This window comes from Solanum dulcamara, chromosome 8, assembly GCF_947179165.1.
Source record: "Solanum dulcamara chromosome 8, daSolDulc1.2, whole genome shotgun sequence".
NCBI classification, from domain to species: domain Eukaryota; kingdom Viridiplantae; phylum Streptophyta; class Magnoliopsida; order Solanales; family Solanaceae; genus Solanum; species Solanum dulcamara.
In genome coordinates this window covers 19489084-19508185 of record NC_077244.1, presented here as the reverse complement: position 1 = coordinate 19508185, position 19102 = coordinate 19489084, and positions in this window count along the sequence as shown.

Below are 19102 nucleotides of genomic sequence, written 5' to 3'. Positions count from 1 at the left end.
CTAAGAAGGACCGGGAGGTGAATTAGATGTTACCTAACTCGCTAGATTTTGCATGCAATACATTGAACTATATCATAAATACAATTAGCCTATTAACTTACAAGTCATAGGGAACATAGTCCTAGTCTAGTCTTCATATTTTTACAATTTTAATCTTATTTGCTTGTCTTTGCATTGTTATTTGTCCTAAACTAAAACCAAAACCCCCACTTTTACTTTATGTAAGTTTATTTTTGGGAAGTAGTGATTACAACTGAATAGTGATCGCTAATAGAACTTGTTTCAACCTATTCCCTATGGGTTCGACCCCGACTCTTAGTTGGGTAAAATATATTGCGAACGATCGTCTATATCTCTTTCGAGAGGTGTAAATGAGCATTATCAATGACATAACATGGAATAGTCTCAATGTACCAACATAGTCTAAGAATGACAAAAAGGAAATATAGACTCGACTTTCACTTCAAGCATGAGAATTCACCACACAATCTTCAACAGATAACAAACTAGCCACAAGAATAGGATGGAACATCCGTCCCTATATTTTGATATAATTTAGGCAATAAATCATATTTTATTTGCTTTGAATGTACTAAGTATGTATGCAATTTAAAGATAATTAAACATGTTATGTAAATGACCATTTCACATAGTATGATAGAAGAGGCATTAAAATCATAAGTAGACATGAGAAGAGTCAATACACAGTACACCATAAGAGTATCATGTAAAAGTAACACATATGTGGGATATAACTGTAACCGATAATAACACAATGCGAGCTATAACATAGAATCCCGATGTAACTCCCATATCAAGAAGAGAGAGGCTACTTGCCAAGGTAGATTCCGTATCATCATCATCATCGTCAAGTGCTATATGTGGATCTACTAGCTAGGCCATAAAGACAAACCTACAGTCCAAACGTTGTTAAGGGACTAGAGATTGTTACTAAGGACCCTTTGGGTTGAGTCCCTACCTCAAATTCCTCTCGGTGTTAAGTCAACATCACAAAAAATACATATCATTATTATAAATCATAAGCTTTTCATAAATTATAATTCATAAAACTTTTTCATAAGAATAGCTCATTATCATGTGATTTATGTAATATGGATGTAGGTCTTCCATCATTACGAATCTTATTTCATAAAAAGCATCATTAGGGTCGTACGTCAATTTTTTAATAAACTTGCTTGAACCCTTGAATTTCATGATCATGACTTATACTTGAAATTAAGGTAAAAACATGGATATGTAATCAATTGACATGAAACTTATGAAATTGAATTAAAAACATGCAGGATCATATAATTTATATCAAATCATACATAATTCATCAAAAAAATATCAATTGAAAGTATAATTGAAAATACCCATCATCTATATCTTGAACCCTAAAGAGTAATGTAGGAAATTCATAGAAAACTCTTAAAATTCCAAGCAATAATAATTAATTCATATTGAATAGATTCATAATCATAATTTAAATCATAATTCTTGTAATTGGAATTAAGATCGCAAAACCCATAAAAATACATATTTGAATTAATTGAAAAAGTTTAGAATTGGTTGAGATCCATGGGTGAAAGGGACCAATGGATGGATACCCACATACCTTGAATGAGAAACAAGAAGAAACTTGAAGAATATCGAATCTCGGTGAAGAACTATGAGAGAATTTTTGATTGTCTTCAATGGTGGTTTGAGAGCCATTGTTGAGAGAGAATTATGAGAAAATAAGGGGGAATTGGGGTGTAGGGTAGTTAATAGGGTCAGATTGTTTCTGAAAAATTCTTAGGTTCATTAACTAATAGGTAGAGAAATGTCTAAAGTGCCCCTATTTAAAAATTAATATCCGATGGAAAAACTTACCCAAGTATGCGATACCTAGAGTCTTCTTGATAGGCCAATTTTGAGAAAATGAGAAGTTTTGCCAAATTATGACTCAGGGAAAAATTACACCATGGGAGAAGGTCCCCGTTTGTCGCACACTCTTTTGAAATGCAATTTTTGGAAAATTTGATCTTTCAAAAGACATAAAAATCCACCGAGACCATTTTTGCTAATTATATCATATTCCAATATTGAAATGCTCGGAATATTACATTATCTCCTCCTTGGAAACATTCGTCCTCGAATGATGTTGAACTAGCTTCATTAGAGTATAGTGTATGGCTAGCAACCCAGCATGAATTAAATAATCCTATTTAAACATCATTTAAAATAGGATTCATGAGTATGCATGCATGTAATAAGACATAGAGAGGTTGGAAAGTAGAAGTGTTGAGTCTTTGAGCATGAATAGCTAAATACCTTTAGCCAAAATGGAAGTAAAAAGATAAGGATATCAATTCATCATGTCCGCTTCCACTTCCCATGTATCACTTTCAACTTCTTGGTTCCTCCATAAGACTAATGGATGCAATTTCCTTATTTCTAAACCTTTTAACTTAACGGTCCAAAATTTCAACCGAAACCTCCTACCCAAAGGTAGAATAGTATCGGTATTACCAACATATTTCCTCTACATCAATGCATGGAATACCAGATAAACTGAGGCTAACTCCAATGAAAAATCAAATTCATAGGCCACCTTACCAATACACCTTAGGATCCTATATGGGCCTATATACCAGGGACTAACCTTCCCCTTGTTTCCGAAATGTATTACCCCTTTCATGGGCGTAATCTTCAAGTAAACTCAATATTCCATATCGAATTCACATTCTTTCCTACTAACATCCAGATAGGACTTTTGATGACTTTGGGAAACCCATAATCTTTCTCAATTAAGTTTGACCTTCTACAAGGCCTCAAACACTAACTTGGGTACTAAAAAGGCACCCTCTCTCACTTCAAACCATCCAATAATTGATCGACACCTTCTCCCATACAAGGCTTCAAATTGTGCCATCTAAATACTCAGTGGTAACTATTATTGTATGAAAATTCAACTAACGGTAGGTGATCATCCCAATTTCCTTTGAAATTAAGCACACAAGCCCTAAACATGCCTTCTAGAGTTTGGTTTATTCTTTGGGTTTGTCCATCCGTTTGAGGGTGAAATGCGGTACTTAGCTTAACTTTGGGGCCAAGACCCTTTTGAAAGGATTTCAAAAAGTGAAAAATGAATTGAGTACCACAATCCGAAATGATGGACAATGGGATAACATGTAACTTTACGAATTCCCGAATATATATCTTGGCATAATCTTTGGCACTATAAGAAGTCTTAACTAGTAGAAATTGGCTAACTTGTTCATTCTATCCACTACCATCCAAATCAAATCATGTTGGTTTTGGGAACGAGGAAAGCCCGTTATGAAGTCCATGTTTACATCCTCTCGCTTTCAATTAGCAATTTTGATATCTTGAGCTAGACCTCCCGGTCATTGATGTTCAACTTTCACTTGTTGGCAATTTGAACATTCCGCCACAAAATTTTCTATGTACTTCTTCATTCCACTCCACCAATACACTTGCCTCAAATCTCTATATTATTTGAGTGGATCCCAAATGTATGGTATATCGAGGCTTCACTCAATCATTTCTCTTATTCTATCAACATTTGGATCACATAACTGACCTTGGTAATGAAGTACTTCATCTCCCCCTTATGAGAAAACCTCAATCTTCTTATCAACCACCAATTTCTTTAACTCAACTAAGGTTGGATCCATGTATTTCTTTGCCTTTAAATCCTCTACCAATGATGATTTCGAACAATTTTGAATAAAAATATGATCCTTATTAAAGTCACTCCACCGTACCCCAAAATACCGAATCACTACCCTTCCACTCAAGAACCGGCTTATTAGGGAATTGAAATTTTACCATATGAGTTCTATAATCAATATATCTATAAGAAGCATGTAGCCAATCCATTCCAAGAATGAAAACAAAATTGGTCATGTCAAGTTCAATAAGATCACATGGGATTATTTTATGTAAGATCTACACGGGGCAATTTCTATAGATTCTCTTTGCTAGCATTGAATTACCAATGGGGGTATAAATTGAAAAAGGCTCTAGCAATATATCAGGACATATATCAAATCTTATAGTAAGGTAAGGAGTAACAAAATACAACGTGTCACCCAGATCAAGTAAAGTATAAACATCAAAGTTCAAGACTTTCAACATGCAGGATGAAGTACCCTACTAGGTCGAGAAATATGAACAATCACTAGGCTCAACCTGATGATGAAACTCCCTTTCGTTCCTAGAAGCCACTGAACAGTCCCTCCTCTTATGTCCACTCTTTCCACAACCATAGAAACTTCTTGTATCGACAAAACACTCCCCTAGATGATTCTTAACACTAGTAGCACAAGGGGTATGATTTTTCCTTCCCATTACTTTTCCTCAAATACAAGCCAAGTGTTTCCCCCTTTAACATCCTCTGACGGTTAATATAATTTCCTCTTCTAGCATTCCTTTTGATCACCCTTTTTCTTTTCTTCACCTCCGTGCTCATAGGAGATACTATTTGATGATTCAACTGAGCGGTCACAGCTCGTGCCAATAACAAGATGGTATCACGAAACTCTTTATTAGAGATATTGACACTTATGGGTAGCTCAATCGGAGCAGAAAGGCTACCATCTTGATCAATCTTATGGATTCCCTCTTCTTTATGAAACATATTCTAAAATGCATAGGACGCGAGTTAGAAGGAATCCCTATAGAATTCAATGCTATCTCACGATAAGATCATGAAAGAAGTGATATTTTTACAAAGAGGACTCATAGACTCCTATTCATAGATATGGCGTACTTCACACCAATGAATAATACTCTACTTGACGAGGCATATTTGACTCTTTAGGAAACTTCAAATCATTGTTCTTTAGAACCAGGTTTGTCACGACACAAGCTAGGCCCTAGGTATGCCACAGTTATTAGGATTTTCAAAGAAACCCCAACCAAGCCTCTTAGCTTATCATAAGCATACAGAAGGTAGCATTAAGTTGAAACTCATAAGAATTCTAAGAATGTAGAATATATAGAATGAACAAAGACAACACAGACTCAATACATATATCCAACATGCTTGTACATAAATTAACATAGGCAGGGATCAGGACATATTCCTAACTCACCCTCGGAGAAAAGTAATGACATAACATGTAATAGTCTCAATGTACAAACATAATCTAAGAATGATAAAAAGAAAAGATAGACTCAATTTACCCGAGAAACATGAGGACTCACCACACAATCTCCAACAAATCACCAACTAGCCATGAGAATAGAATGGAACATCTGTCCCTACATTATGATATAATGTAGGTAATGAAGTATGTGTTAGTATGTTTGAATGTAATAAGTACGTAGGCAATGTAATGCATAATAAAACCATTTTGTTTAAATTACCATTTCACATATCATGATAGAAGAGGTAGTAAAATCATAAGTACACATGAGAAGAGTCAATGCACAATAAACAATAAGAGTATTATGTAAAAGTAAAAGCTAGGATTAGTTAAGTAAATCATTACAAGGACCATACATATATGGGATATAACCGTAAACGACAACAAGACCATGCGATCTATAACATGGAATCCCAATGTAACTCTTGCATCAAGAAGAGAGAGGCTACTTGCCAAGGTAGACTCCATATCATCATCATCATCGTCATCAAGTGATATATGTGGATCTACTAGCTAGGCCACAAAAGAATAACTCTGGTGGTAACATCATTAAGGGATTATAGATTTCTACTAAGGACCCCTTGGGTCGAGTCCCCACCTCAAAATCCTCTGGGTGCTAAGTCATCATCCCAAAAAATACATATTATTATCATAAATCATAATTCATAAAATTTGTTCATAAGAATAGCTCATCATCATGTGATTCATATAATATGGGTGTAGGCCTTCCATCATTTTGAATCTTATCTCATAAAAAGTATCATTAGGGTCCTAAGTCTTTATAAAACTTGTTTGAACCCTTAAAATTCTATAATCATGAGTTATACGAGAAATTAAGGTGAAAACGTGGATATATAATCAATTGACTTGGAAATCATAAAATTGAATTGACCTAATGCATGATCATATAATTTACATCAAATCATACATAATTCATGAAAATAATTTAAATTGGAAGTATAATTGAAAATACTCATCATCCATGTCATGCACCCTAAAGAGTAATGTAGGAAATTCATAGAAAACTCTTCAATTTTCGTACAATAATCATTAATTCTTATTGAAATAGATTCATAATCATTATTTAAATCATAATTAATGTAATTAAAATTGAGATCACAAAACCAATAAAATACATACTTGAATTTATTGAAAATATTGAGAATTGATTGGGCTCTATAGGTGAAAAGGATCCATGGATGGATACTTACATACCTTGAATGAGAAACAAGAAGAAACTTGAAGAATATCGGATTTTGGTGAAGAACATTGAGAGAATTGCTTGATTGTCTTTAATGGTGGCTTGAGAGCCTTTGTAGAGAGATAATTGTTTGTAATTGAAAAATTGTAAAAGAATAAGAGGGAATTGGGGTTTATGTTAGTTAATAGAGTCGGATTTGGTCCTTAAGATGTTTAGGTTCATCATCTAATAGGTAGAATTTTTTTTAAAGTGCCCCTACTTAAAAATTGAAATCGGACAAAAAACATACCCAAGTCAGCTACGCGGAGACGCTCCCTGATAGGCCAATTTTGAGAGAATGAGAATTTTGGCCAAATTTTGACCTGGGGAAAGATTGAATTGTGTGGGACCAGGTCTATGACGCGGACCTGTTGCGCACTCTTCTGGAAATGCAATTTTTGGAAAATTTTATCTTTCAAAATACTTGACGTACAAATACACTGAGGCCATTTTATAATGTTTTACCTTGCTATATCATATTCCAACCTTCAAACTCTTAGGATATTATACTAGTTCAAATATATAAGAATAAAACGTCATGATATAAAGAATATAAAGAATCAGGTGCCCATGAACTATCACATTAAAGGACTTTAAATCCTCTTTTCAATGCCATCGAGTTTGCTTCATTTGGATTTCAAAGTAAAAAGTTATTTGGACAAAGTGCGTCACCACATCCTTGAGTCTTTTTATAGGTGTCTCAAAATGATGTGCAACCAGATTCTTTATTGAAATTAATTTTTAAATCTATTTATTTTTATGAATGAGCTATGTTCGTCTAACATTAAAGGTATTGATTCATTTTTTGTGGATTAAAGATTACTACACTCTTTTTTTTACTCACATCCACATCCAGTCACTAAAAGAGATCGTTTCACCTAAACACACACCAATATTCACTCCAAACAATAAAGAACAGTAACAAATAAGTCAAAAAAATTGGGAAAAGAAGATTGACAGTAAATGTACCTTTTATTTAGTGAGCTTTATGTATAACACTATTGTCAATTTAAAATTTCAAAGACAAGCTATATATAATGTCTTTGCTAAAAAGAAGGTACAAAACTACCACAACTTTCAAGTAGTAACAAATACTTACGCATGTAAATGGGTATAGACATATAACATGTCGCACAGTGCAGGTAGAGTCCAACACTTACCTATCTTTCTAATGCAACAGGACAAACTAGTATTTTTATTAGATGTTATTAAAGTCATCATCAACTCTCATTCTTAGTCATGGGTCTGTTGAAAATGGGAATTAAGATTGTTTTACTCACTTGCATGTATAAATTCTCACCTTGTCAGTTCAACCGACATGAATCTTTTCACCATTATCAATATTATTCTAGCTAATTGTCAGGGAGCTTCACACAAATAAAAATCTCATCTTTCATTTAAAAAATGAAACATTCTTTGATTTATAATATAAAGTTTTAAATGAATAAAAAGGAACCGAATAAGAACCCGTGTAATGAACTTAAGAGACAATAATAACAAGGACACCGTTACCAAAAAGTCAAACTTAGATCCAAATTCGACTTGTGTATTTCTCAAAAAACCTTTTTACTAGTGTTGTAATTTTATCTATCACTATATTTTTCCTCTCTTTTTTTTTCTCTCTGTGCATGTGCGTTCTCTGTGATTTTTTTTTCACTGTTTTTGTGTGTCTATGATTTATATAAGAGTGTGAGGTGTGGGTGTGTGCAGAAAAAAGAAGGGGCGTGGGAGAGTGGAAATTTGGGTTTTAGTTGAGGATTATTAGGAGAGTTTAGGTTGGTTGGTTTTGGTGGGTTGGGTAGTTTAGGGTAGTTTTAGGTTAGGTTGTTTTAGCCTTTTTTGTAGTTTAATAATAGGATTATTAATAAATATAATAATTAATTATTTTATACTAAAATATAAAAAAGTTGAATGTCTAGTCTAAAAATAAAATATAACCAAAAATATTAAAATAACTAACTTATATATATATATATATATATATAGTTGTAAATTTTCTTTCTTTTGAAATAATTGAAAAATAAAACTCACACTAAAATGTCACTCTATTATTTTGTAGTTTTTAAATCTTTTTTCTTATAGAATGACTTAATAAAATAAGATAAAATGAAAATATTTAATTTAGATATAAAAGAAATATTTCAGAACTAAAAATTGTGTAAACTCTCAAATTTGGTCAAAAATTACGTGACTACAGTTTGCCCCTCTTTGACTGGAAACATGGAGAGTTTGCAGACAAAGAAGTAGACAACGTGACAAGTTTTGATCGAACTCTTATTTGAAAGGGAAATGATGTGACCGAGTCCTGGCTTTGGACAACCTACATATCTCGGGTTATAAGGATATCAGGTCACGTCTACTTCAAGGAGATGATATAGTGAGTTGGTAGTCAAGTAAGGTCCCATCGAGGCTCTGGTTCGCGGCTCCTGTTTTTTACAGAAAATGAGATACAAAACATTAAAAGCAAATAAAATCAGAAGATCCTATCTTTATAGCTTCTCTTGAGTCTTGACTTGAGTCTTCTAGATTTCTCTAGTGGTGAGATATTCCTTTTCCTTTCAATGAATTTGAAGTTCAACTTGTCCTTTAGGTTCTTCTTCTACTTGAGATTGGAATTGAACTTGTTCTTTAGGAAAGCTCCCACTGCTTGAATAAAAAATGAACTTGAAAGTTGACAATATTTTGCAGATAAGATCTGAGCTTAAATTATGGATTGACCTTTTTCTACAAGCGGATTCCTGAAATCAAAATGAACAATGAAAAAGCACAATTTCCCCCCATTTTATAATAAAGAAAATTTTGTGAGTATGAATAAAAGTGGTGCATAGCTTTGAATCGAGACTTTAAATGACTTGAGCTTTGTTGTAATGCATACTTCATATGGCTTCCAATTGTGTGAACCAACTTCTTTCTTTGTGTGATCCAGTTAATTAAATCTTTCTAGTACCATTATCTAGGAGGGTCTTCGTATACTAAATTCCATTATCCAAGAGGGTCATGCTATACTAAATTCGATTATCCGGGAGGATCCTGCTATACTAAATCCCATTATCTAGGAGGGTTAAATCCCATTATCTAGTAGGGTCCTGCTATGCTAAATCTCATTATCTAGGAGGGTCCTCTTATGCTACAGAGGGTCCTGCTATGCTACATTTTATTATCCAAGAGGGTCCTACTATGCTAAATTTCATTATCTAGGAGGGTCTTGCTACGCTACATCCTACTATCCTGGAGGGTCCCGGTATGCTATATCCCATTATCAAGGAGGTTCCTGCTACGATATATCTTATTATCTATGAGGGTCCTGCTATACTAAATCCCATTATCCAAGAGGCTCTTGTTAGATTAAATCCCATTATCCAGAAGGGTCCTGATATACTAAATCTCATTATCCAAGAGGGTCATGCTGTGCTACATCCCATTATTCAGGAGGGTCCACCATACTAAATCCCATTATCCAGAAGGGTTCTGCTATGCTACATCCCATTATCCAGGAGGGTCCTTCTATGCTAAATCCCATTATCTAGGAGGGTCTTGCTATGCTAAATCCTATTTTATATGAGGGTCCTACTATACTAAATCTCATTATCCAGGAGGGTCCTTCTACGCTAAGTTCCATTATCCAGGAGGGTCCTGCTATACTAAATCCCATTATCCAAGAGGGTCTGCTATACTAAATCTCATTATCCAGGAGGGTCCGACTATATTAAATCCCATTATCCAAGAGGGTCCTGCTATATTAAATCCCATTTTATAGGAGAGTCCTACTACACTAAGTCTCATTATCTAGGAGGGTCCTGCTATACTAAATTCCATTATCCAGGATGGCCGTGCTATACTAAATCCCATAGACCAACAATAAGAATAAAAATTTTGCCCTATTTTAAACTAGAAAATTTTGTGAGTGTTACAAATTCATGCATTTTTTGTGTTATGCCCCACAATGGGAGATGTCATAGGTAATTACAATCATCAATCTTTTGAAAAGCTAATCAATTTCATTATAATTGAGTTTTGCAAACCTGTACTGCCATATTGTTATCTTGCTTCCTATAGACTAGGCTGAAGATTTTGAATTTTGGATCTTTTAATCTGAGCACAACTTGTAGTCGTGTTTCAACAAAGAAATATTATGACTTTAAAAGAATGGTGGTTGGTTTGTGGTCTTGACTTCTGCCAACGATTTCTTCTGTACTTGTCATTTTGACTTTTATTTCATGCAATCAATGCCTGTCATTGGTGGGCTGCACCATTGGACCAAATTTTGTCTACACAAAATGACTTAAATTCAATATCTGCCGTTATTTCACGATATCAATCATTTTAGCCTTTCTTAAACCTTTGCATTCTTCTGAATTCCAAACTTGTCGATAACTGATAACCCATTGATACTTTACCTCATTTTTGAATTATATGATTCCTATGTATTGGGCGGATCATTATCTTTGTGCAATTTAAAAGGATGGTAGTGCATCTTGAAATTCTCTTTCACTTTTCTTGGCACTGACTCGACTAAAGGACACAAAAAATCAAAGTGATAAATAAATAAATAAAGAAGAAATAACAAAAAATGAATCAATGAGAGAGATACGTTTAGAGAAGGGAAGAAAAAGGAAACATATCTGAGTGTGGTAGTAGACTCTCATGATCATGACATGCATTTTGAATAAATTAGCCTAATTTTATCATTCAAACTATTCACCTACTCTTATCGATCATTTGACCTTGACATTGAGTTCCAAACCTATTGACAAACCATGATCAAGTTGAGGCCCTTATTCGCCTTATGGTGCTTGTGAGGGTTTTCACCAATAAGATTCTTTCATTTTTATTTCTCTGAACTCACTTTTGCCTTACAGTTCCCCATTTGGGTTTTCACCAATAAGACTCTATCATTTTTAGTTCTCTCAATATACCTTTGCCTTACGGTGCCCTTTAGGGTTTTCACCAGTAAAATTCACCCATTTTTTACTTATCTCAACTTACCATCACCTTACGGTTCCCTTTAGAGCTTTCACCTATGAAACTCTCTCATTTTTTATTTCTCTGAACTAACCTTCGCCTTATAGTGTCCTTTAGCATTTTCACCAACAAGACTCTCTCATTTTTTTCTCTTGCACTAATGAGGAAGAATATTTCCCTTGGTGCAATTGTTCTATACCCTCAACATGTTAACTTTTGACATTTCAAAGGTTAATTTGAAGATCTTTCTTTGGTTGTAACATGATATTTTTGAACAACGCTAGAAGGATTGTATGGAAGCTCAAATATGACATCAAATGATCAGGTTGAATTTTCAAATTTCGAGATTGACTAAAAAAGAATGACTTTTTCCCCAAACTTTGAAACATGGAATTTTCAATTTTTGTTTGGTTAGACCGAACCCAACGATAGGGCTTCCTACCTATCTTGCCAAATCATGAATCAAGTCAAAGAAGTTCAAGCTTTTGGTTTGTTTGTTTTTTCTTTCAAAAGAGAGGTAAATGACAGAATAAACAAAATTTCAGCAAGATGACATAAATTTTAGACATAAAATACCAGTTCTTCCTTACATCAACCTTCAAAATGTCAAGTACAAAAGAAGGAATTTAACATTAGAAAATTGAATCATATATAATATCTTTTCACGACATCGGCACTAACGACCCTTTTCTTCATATTCCTTCTATATCTATTAAATACAGAGCACCATTGGACAATACCTTCTCTATAATGAATGGTCCTTGCCAATTTGGAGAAAATTTGCCATTGACTTCAGCCTGGAGAGGCATAATGAGCCTCAATACTAACTGTCCTACTTCAAAATGTCTGGGATGCACATTTTTGTTATATGCTGGTGCCATTCTTTTCTGGTACAATTGACCATAACACATCGATGTCAATTATTTTTCATCAATTGGGATTAGTTGCTCCAATTGTGTTTTGCTTCATTCATCGTCATCGATTTCAGCCTCCACAATAATTCACAGGAAAGGAATCTCAACCTATGCAAGTATAACCTCTTTGGTCCTGTATACCAAAGTTAGGGAGTTGCAGCTACTTATGTTCGTACCATAGTGCAATAACCCAATAAAGCAAAATATAACTTTTATGACATTGTCGAGAACCTTACACCATTATGTGGAGTATCTTTTTTATGTTCTTATTAGTAGCTTCTACGGCCCCATTTACTTTTGAGTGATATGGAGTTGAATTTTGATGTTCAATCCTAAACTATTGACATACCTCTTGCATTAAATTATTATTGAGATTCGCAGCTGTATCTGTAATAATTACCTTTGGGATACCGAATCAACAAATGATATTGAAATAAATGAAATCTACCAGAACCTTTTTGGTCACTAACTTGAAAGTTACTGCTTCACATTTTTTTTAAAATAGCCAATGGCTACCAAGATGAACCTATGCTCGTTCGATGCTTTTGGTTCAATTGTCCCTATCACATCCATTCCCCAAGACAAAAAAGTCCATGGGGCCTCCATTGCATGCAATTCTAAAGGAGCAGAATATATCAAAACACCGTGTATTTTGCATTTATGACATTTATGAACAAACTATATGGAATTTTTCTCCATGGTAAGCCAATAATAACCTGGTTGAAGTATTTTCTTTGCTAGGACATACCCATTCATGTGTGGTCCACAAACTCCAGAATGTATTTCAATCATGATTGTTAAAGCATCTCTATCATTCACACACCTTAGAAGACCCAAGTCAGGGGTCTTCTTGTACAAGATTCCCCCGCTTAAGAAAAAGCCACTAGCCAATCAATGAATAGTTTCTTTTTGATTACTAGTAACATTAGGCGGACACTCTCTAAACTGAAGATATTTTTTAATATCATGGAATCAAGGTTTACAATCAAGTTATTCCTCGGCCATGTTGGAATAGGCATGCTGATCATGAATCTGTATGTACAGAGGGTCGATATGAGCTTTATCAGGATGTTGGAGCATTGAATACAAAGTGACCATGGCATTAGAAAGCTCATTATGAACTCTAGGGATGTCTCTAAACTTTACTGATAAGAAACATCAACAAATATCTTGCAAACAGTATTGATATGGTATGAGCTTCGTAACTTCATTGACACATAATATCTCTTCGTGAGAAAAATATGTCTTAATTGGTTCACACCCTTCATTAATTGGGTTTTCTGCTAAATGATCTTCCAGAGCTTATGCTTTCATTGTGGTTCATGAAACAAAGATAATATCAAATTCTATGAGCAATATTTGCCATTTTGCAAGCCTGCCCATGGGCATGGGCTTTTGAAAGATATATTTTATGGGATTTCTACTAGAAATGAGATAAGTAGTGTAGGACAAAAGGTAATGCTTCAACTTCTATGCTACCCAAGTCAAAGCACAACACGTCTTTTCCAGAATAGTGTACTTAGACTCATAAGTGGTAAATTTCTTATTGAGGTAATAAATGGCCTACTCCCTCTCGCCAGTGATATCTTGCTGACCCAATACACATCCAAAATAATTATCTAACAATGACATATACAATATCAATGGTCTTCACAGCTCAGGAGGAACCAACATAGGTAGGTTCGATAAGTACCTTTCGATTCTATCAAATGCCTATTGACATTCTTTGGTCCATTCAATTGTAGCATTTTTCTTTACTAGCATAAAAATAGGATTGAAAGTTGTCATGAGTTGAGCAATGAATCTACTGATATAGTTTGAGCCTTCTTGGAATGCTCATCACTTCAGTTTTGTTTTTTAGTGGTGGCAATTTCTAAATAGCCTTTATCTTTGATGGATCTAATTCAATACCTTGTTGACTAACTATAAATCCTAGCAACTTTCCTGATGGTACTCCAAATACACATTTTGTTGGATTAAGATTGATATTACACCTGCGAAGCCTTTCAAAAAAATCCTTAGGTCTTTGACATAATCTGACTGCTTTTTAATTTTATGATCACATCATCCACATAGACTTCTATCTCTTTATGCATCATATCATGAAACATAGTCATCATCACTATAATGTAAGTTGATCGTACATTATATTAACTCAAATAACATGACTTGATACTAATATGTACCCCATGATATGATAAAAGACATTTTTTTCTACGTCCTTGTTATCCATAATGATTTGGTGGTATCCTGCATGGCAATCTACAAAAGATGCAATTTCATGCTTAGCACAATTTTCTAACAAAATATGAATGTTAGGCAACGGAAAGTCATCTTTTGTACTTGGTTTGTTGAGATCCCCATAATTAACACACATTCAGACTTTGGTATTTTATTGGGAACGGGAACGATTTGGATAACCAGGTAAGGTATTGAGCGACTCGAATGACTTTAGCCTCAAGTAGCTTCGTGATTTCCTCTTTAATTACTATGCTCATTTTAGTTTTAGGTTTCTCAACTTTTGTTTAACCGAAGGAAATGTGGGGTCTGTGAACCACCATATCAGTGCTTAACAAGGCATATCATCATAAGACCATGAAAAAACATCCTTGTAATCAAACAGAGACTGGATTATCTTTGATTTTTGTGATTGTCGAGCATGTACACTTATCTTGGTCTCCTTAATATTTTTTGGATATACTAGATAGATTACCTCAGTTTCACTCATGTTAGGGTTTGATTTATTCTCAAAATTTTCAAAATTCTTGCTTATTTCCTCAAATACACTATGTTCATCATATTCAACTTCTTGACTTATTATTTTAGGCTTAGGTTGGATTTTAAGATCTAGGAAAAAATTCTACATGCATGTCATATAATTAGAATCGGTACATAAAGAACAAGACTCGTTTATGGGGAGAGGAGTGGCCTCCCAATTGTTTAGTTGGACATCAAGTCCAATAAGTTGTGTATATCTATTGTTTGGGCCTTCCCCAACATTAACCATGTCAGACTTGACAAATAAGTTCTAGAAATGGTGGATCAGTTTGGCTTTAAGATCCAATACCGACTTTGAAAGCGGTAGTTCAGAACACTCAATAATGTAGGTTTTGAAAAAGGATTTGTAGGTTGACAGTGTTGGGTTGGAAAGTGACCATGCTTCTATTTTTTGCTTTTTAACCCTTTTTCTGTCCTCGGCTAATGGTTTGTATCCCAAACCAAAGGTACCAAGGCTCTTGTGCAGACTGAATGGATAAACTCTGCCTTATAAAAATACCCCTAAGCCTTTTGTTGGTTCAAACCCATGCTTCAATATTTCAATTACCGCCATGATAGATGTTGCGGGCAGTTGTGGTTTCGGAATGAGATTCCCCTCAAGGATATGTTCAACAACCACTACCTTATATGATGTATAAACCAGTGTCTCTATCATATTGTTTTTCTTGATAAAAGGAGTAGAAGAGTCTTTGTAGACAGATAGGTCCCCCTCACCGTGAATAATTACTTCTTATTATCATATTCAAACTTGATTATTTGATGCAACATAAATAGAATTTCCCTAGCCCTATACACCCATGGTCTCCCCAATAACAGATTGTAGGATGCCTTGATATTCAACATTTGAAAGCCTATGGTAAAATCAACTGGCCCTATTGTTAGCACGAGCTCTATCTCACTAATGGTGTATGTTTTCACTCCATCAAATGCTCTGACACATACATTGTTGGGTCATACCCTTTCAACACCAATATTCTATTTTTGCAGGGTTGATAAGGGACAAATATTTGTATTAGAACCTCTATCGATTAAAACTCGAGTGACGTAGGAATTCTCACACTTTACAATAATATAAAGCCCTTGATTATGTCCGGTGCCTTCCACAAGTAGTCATCATATGAAAATATGATCCTTTTCACCTCAAAGATTCTCCCAGCGATCTTTTCTAACTAACTTACAGAAAACTTATTAGGAACATGTGCTTTATTAAAAATCTTCATTATTGACTTTACGATGTTCATCTAAATGCAATAACCAAAGATAACAAAGAGATTTGGGTTAGAGTCTTCTTTAACTGTTCCATAATGGAATAGTCCGGTAGTTTCATCTTTTTGAAGAACTCCTCTACTTTTTCTTAAGTCACTAGATTCTTAACTAGAATTTGGTCATTCCTTACTAGTTTAGGATTCCTAAACTCTTTAGGGTGTAGCATCTCCCCGAATGGGTCAATCTTCCTGATTCATAGACTTCTTCATTGACCTCTTCCCCATTATATTTCATGATAGTATGATTATAATTCCAAGGGACATCCTTGTAGTTAGTTATTGGAAATTGTGACACTAGCTTAATAATCACAAGTGAGCTAGGAGCCCCTTGCACAATTAGGATAGGCTTGGTCGGCCATCTTGGAATAGTTAGCTTTGCTTCTCTTCACAGATGAGATAGGAGCCCCCTGCAAAATTAGGACAGGCTTGGTCGTCCCTCTTGGAAGAATTAGCTTCACTTCTCTCTAATTTCCCAGACATAATCAAATGCTCCTTTCACAATTAGAACAAGTATGTTTGGTAAGATAGGAGCCCTTTTCACAATTAGGATAAGCTTGGTCGGTCCTCTTGGTCATTCCTTACTAGTTTAAGCTTCCCATATCAACTCCCCAAACGAGTCAATTCTCCTACTTTATAAACTTCTTCAGTGACCTCTTCCCTATTGTATTTCACAATAGTATGATTATAATTTCAAGGGACAACCTTGTAGTTAGTCATTGGAAGTTGTAACACTGCCTTACTAATCACATGTGAGATAGGAGCCCCTTGCACAATTAGGATAGGCTTGGTCATCCCTCTTGGAATAGTTAGCTTTGCTTCTTTAAAATTTCCCAGACATAATCAGATGCTCCTTTCACAATTAGAATAAGTGTATTTGATGGACTAAAATTTTCTGACATTATTGACCTCTTTCCTATTATATTTCATCACAGTATGATTATAATTCCAAGGGGCAGCCTTGTATTTCGTCAATAGAAATTGTGACACTGCTTAATAATCATAGGTGAGGTAGGATCCCCTTGCACAATTAGGATAGGCTTGGTCAGCCCACTTGGAATAGTTAGCTTCATTTCTCTCTAAATTTCCCAGACATAATCAGATGCACCTTTCACAATTAGAACATGTGTGTTTGATTGACTAAACTTTTTCGACGTCTCACTCAGCAGATGGCACTATTTTTGTCAAATCAACAACATTCGTCGAACTTTCTATACCAGTTTTAACCTTAATAATTGTCTTGTATGGGATGCAAATTCTTTGCTACCATTTATCATCTCTAACATGTTTGTTTCATTATGCATTGGAAATGGATTTTGATTGATGTTTGGTTTCTCTGGGGTTTGCACTATAATTCAATGGGCATCGATCAAGTCTTGGATTTCCCTTTTCAAGTATAAATATTTCTCTATATCGTTCCCTAGGGAATTAGAACAACATGTACATCATTGGGAATAATCCAAATTTCTTAGGGGAGGATCCAGGATCCTTCTTTCCATAGGACTCAAAACATTTAGTGCCCTTAGTTTCTGGAATAATCTAGCATATGATTCTCCAATGGAGTGAAATTATCCTTTGATACATTTCCTTTCTTATACTCCAGACTAGGATAAAAAGGGACTCTGGTGACATTTTGGTAAGTTTGTGGGGGTGGAGGATGATTTTGAGGAGTTGGTGTAGGTCATTGTGGTATGAAGGGGGTTGAGCATATAACTGTGCACTATAAACAAGTTATTGGGAGTACGAAGTGGGATATTATGGAACTTGAGAAGGAAAGTAGTGTTGGACATAGGTCTAGGATCCACATGGTGTATATTGGTGAGGGGAATCCCTTAGATTTGTTGTGGGCCCTGATACAATGGTAGCTACATCTTTCTTTCTTTTCTTTGCTCCAAGACTTCCCGATCCATTTTGAAGTGCTTGTGTTGTGGATTTTAAAGCGGGTTGGCATACAATTTTTCCAAACTTAGTGCTAGTTTCCAAAATTTCTCTAACCTTGATAACCTTGGCAAATGTTTTTCCAACAGGAGAAAGAAAGTAATAAAAGTAGTCGGGTTCTTTTGCCTGGAGAAAAATGTCAATTATCTCTAACTCCTTCATTGATGGCTTGATCCTTGTAGCTTGTTCCCTCCACCTAACAACATATTAGCGGAAGATTTTATTGGTCTTTTTACTCATGTTCACAAGTGAGGTGCGGTCTGGCACAATGTCAATGTTGTACACGAATTGTTGAACAAAAAATTGAGCCAAATTATCCTAGGTATGCTAGTTGGAAATATCTTGATCTATGAACCACTACAAATACGATTCCAACCAAGTTTTCCCCAAAAAACGCCATGAGCAATTCCTCTTTTCCCTCTACCCCTATCAATTCATTGCAATATCTTTTCATATGAGCTATAAAGTCTCTATGTATATCATACTTCTCAAATTTTAGAGTTTTAAAACCAGCAGGTGAGTGGACGTTAGGAAAAGTGCACAAATCACTGAATGGGACACCTTTGTGGCCTCTTAATCCCTGCATATCTCTTATGCTTTGCTCCAAGCTTTTCATTTTTCTTGCCATTTCCTCTTGTTTTGCGTTATTAGTAACTTTTTCCAAATCATCACCAGTAGTAGTTTCGTATGGATCTGGGCCTTGAATATGAAATAAGACGAATAGTATTGATCTTGATGGGTAACAAATTATGGATCATGATTTGGCTTTTTCCCCATTATGGGTTAAGGAGTAGCATGAACAGGTGTTGCAGTTGTGAAAACCATAGAGTTAGGTTGTGGGGATTTATA